We start from the raw sequence: 4,017 nt of genomic DNA, 5'->3' as shown, positions 1-4,017 counted from the left end.
ATGGGGGGGGGGGGGGGGCACACCTGTTCCTTTGATAATGACTCAGTTTGGAGGAATTTCCTCTTGTTTTCTGTTACATCTCCAGAATAAAAGAAAATCTCCAGAGGGATGAAAAAATTCTTAGCTTTACATACACTTAAGAGCCCGGGCATTTGTAGTCTGTGGTGACAGGTGTTCTTTAGATTTTCTGCCTATACAGAAGAAGATTCTATAATCGCAACACCAATTAAATTCTCCTCCAACAGTACTTTTAATTTTTTCTTTTGGCTGAAGTCAGAACCTGCAATTTAACCGTAAGAGCGATTCTATAAATGATGGTATTATTATTATACAGGATTTATATAGCGCTAACAGTTTGCACAGCGCTTAAGAAAATGAAGGCGGACATTAGTTACACTACACTTTGGTACATGTTTTAGGACATTTGAATGAAACCCACGATGATGCATGATTTCCACGTCATTATGACAACGGTACACTTTATAAGCATTAATAGTAATTATACACCAATCAGCCATAACATAATGACCACTGACAGGTTACGTGAATAACATTGATTATCTTGTTACAATGGAACCAGAAATTAGGTGGAATATATAAGGCAACAAGTTGTCTCTGAAACAGTGTAGCGCTCCTTTTACCAAAAAAATATTATTTTATGTAACAACCCTCATATTTTATAATCATTAAAGTGACCACATGCTCATCCAACAAATTGCAATCCTATGTTTAACCACTTGCGGACCGCTGCACGCCGATATACGTCGGCACAATGGCAGCAGTGGGCAAATGGGTGTACCTGTACGTCCCCTTTAAGAGGCAGGGATAGCAGGTGCGTGCGTGCGGGACCAGCGGACTCAATGTCCACCGGTCTCCCGGCAATTGTGTCACAGAGCCTCAGAACGGGGAAGTGCCTATGTAAACAAGGCATTTCCCCGTTCTGGCTTGTGTCATGACAGAGATCACTGCTCCCTGTCATCGGGAGCAGTGATCGTTGTCATGTGACTTGAAGCCCATCCCCCCACAGTTAGAATCACTCCCTAGGACACACTTAACCCCTTTATCTCCCCCTAGTGGTTAACACCTTCACAGCCATTGTCATTTACACAGTAATCAGTGCATTTTTATAGCACTGATCGCTGTATAAATGACAATGGTCCCAAAATAGTGTCCGATGTGTCCGCCATAATGTCGCAGTCCTGATAAAATACGCAGATCACTGCCATTACTAATAAAAAAAAAATTCAAAATAAAAATACCATAAAACTATCCCCTATTTTGTAGATGCTATAACTTTTGCGCAAACCAATCAATATACGCTTATTGCGATTTTTTTTAACAAAAATATGTAGAATACATATCGGCCTAAACTGAGGAAAAAAATTGTTTTTTTTATATATTTTTGGGGGATATTTATTATAGAAAAAAGTAAAAAATAATGTGTTTTTTTTCAAAATTGTCGCTTTTTTTTGTTTATAGCGCAAAAAATAAAAACCGCAGAGGTGATCAAATACCACCAAAAGAAAGCTCTATTTGTGGGAAAAATGTCAATTTTGTTTGGGTGCAATAACACAGGCTCTCCTGAGAGGCAAAGCATCCCTGTAAAATCCTGCAGGGGATTTCTCCCCCTCCCTCTCCTCGTTGACACTCTGCATAATTTGCTCCTCATTGACAGAAAGGACAGAAAGGAGAGCGACTTGCAATAAGGACTCCACCAGCAGCACAGGATTCTTGGACATGTAGTCAGGGCCAGCGCCAGCATAAGGCCCTCAGTGTGCACTGCTGCCTGACCTTGGAGACACATGATGGGGGGGGGGGGTTGATTGGAGGCATAGATGATAGATGGGTGTGCAGGATGAGGGGGGATTGGAGGATAGGTGGGTGTGCTGGATGGGGGGTCATTGCAGACATAGGTGGGTGTGCTGTATAGGGGAGTGGGGGTGATTGGAGGCATAGGTGGGTGTGCTGGATGGGGGGTCATTGGAGACATAGGTGGGTGTGCTGTATAGGGGGGGTGATTGGAGGCATAGGCGGGTGTGCTAGATGGGGGGGTGGTTGGAGACATAGGTGGGTGTGCTGGGTGGGGGGGGGGATTGGAGGCATAGGTGGGTGTGCTGAATGGGGGGTGATTGGAGACATAGGTGGGTGTGCTGGATGGGGGGGTGATTGGAGACATAGGTGGGTGTGCTGGATCGGGGATGATTGGAAACATAAGTGGGTGTGCTGGATGGGGGGGAAGGGAGGATTGGAAGCATAGGTGGGTGTGCTGGATGGTGGGGGGGGGGGTGATTGGAAGCATAGTTGGGTGTGCTTGATGGGGGGGGTGATTGGAGGCATAGGTGGGTGTGCTGGATGGTGGGGGGGTGATTGGAGACATAGGTGGGTGTGCTGTATGGTGGGGGGGGGGGGTGATTGGAGACATAGGTGGGTGTGCTGGATGGGGGGGGTGGTTGGAGACATAGGTGGGTGTGCTGGATGGGGATGGGGTGATTGGAGGCATCATAAGTGGGTGTGCTGGATGGGGGGAAGGGAGGATTGGAGGCATAGGTGGGTGTGCTGGATGGGGGGGGTGATTGGAGACATAGGTGGGTGTGCTGGATGGGGGAGGGGGGTGATTGGAGGCATAGGGGGGTGTACTGGATGGGGGGGGTGATTGGAGGCATCATAAGTGGGTGTGCTGGATGGGGGGAGGGAGAATTGGAGGCACAGGTGGGTGTGCTGTTTGGGGGAAGGGGGGATGATTGGAGCCATAGGTATGGGAAGTGGGGTGAATAGATGCATTGGTGTGCAGGATGGGGGAAGGGGGAATGATTGGGGACATTATGCTGGATGGCAGTCCATAAGTGGAAGAGGTGTGCAGGGGGGGGGGGGGGCATCTGTGAATGGGGGAGAGCTACACAGAAGACCCAAAGGCAATTAACCCCTGCAGCATAAGTATCGAGACTAGAAGAAGATGCACAGAAGATTTGTCCAGGATCCAGCTGCTTGGGATAAACTTCACTACTGGTAAACTTGCTAAAGCTATAGAGATTTTTTTTAAGCTAAACTTCATCTTTAACCACTTCAATACAGGGCACTTATACACCTTCCTGCCCAGACCAATTTTCAGGTTTCAGCGCTGTCGCAGTTTGAATGACAATTGCACAGTAATGCTACACTGTACCCAAACTAAATTTTTATCATTTTGTTACCACAAATAGAGCTTTCTTTTGGGGTATTTGATCACCTCTGCGGTTTTTATTTTTTGCTAAACAAATAAAAAAAAGACCGAAAATTTTGAAAAAAATAAAAGTTTTGCTTTTGTTTCTGTTAAAAAAATGTTGTAAATAAATAAGTTTTCTCTTTCACTGATGGGCACTGATAAGGCAGCACCAATGAGGTGGCACCAATGAGTGGGCACTGACGATGGGCACTGATATGCGGCACTGGTAGGGGGCACTGATGGGCGGCACTGATATGCAGCACAGATTGGGCACTGAAAGGCTGCAAAGATTGGCTCTTATGGGTGGCACTGATAGGCGGCAACTGATGGGCACTGATAGGCGGCACTGATGGGCACTGATACGTGTCACTGTTGGGCACTGATACGCGGCACTGATAGGCATCCCTGGTGGCACTGGCAGTGGTAGGCATTGGAGTGGGCACTGATTGGCAGCTGCCTGGGCATTGATTGGCAGCTGCCTGGGCACAGATTGGTTTTTCCCTGGGGGTTGAGGGGGCATACCTGGTGGTCCAGTGTGGATGGCCATCCTGGTGGTCCTGAGTGGCTTCCCTGGTGGTCCTGGGTGGGATCCGAGGGGGGGGCTGTGCTGATAAACATGTCATGAGAGCAGCCGATCGGCTCTCCTCCACTCGCGTCTGTCAGACGCGAGTGAGGAAAAGCCGCTCACCGGCTCTTCCTATTTACACCGTGATCAGCCGTGATTGGACACGGCTGATCACATGGTAAAGAGTCTCAATCAGAGACTCTTTACCTAGATCGGAGTTGCGGTGTGTCAGACACACTGCAACAACGAT

The sequence above is a fragment of the Aquarana catesbeiana genome, linkage group LG13, assembly GCF_042186555.1.
Source record: "Aquarana catesbeiana isolate 2022-GZ linkage group LG13, ASM4218655v1, whole genome shotgun sequence".
NCBI classification, from domain to species: domain Eukaryota; kingdom Metazoa; phylum Chordata; class Amphibia; order Anura; family Ranidae; genus Aquarana; species Aquarana catesbeiana.
This window is presented reverse-complemented; position numbering follows the sequence as displayed.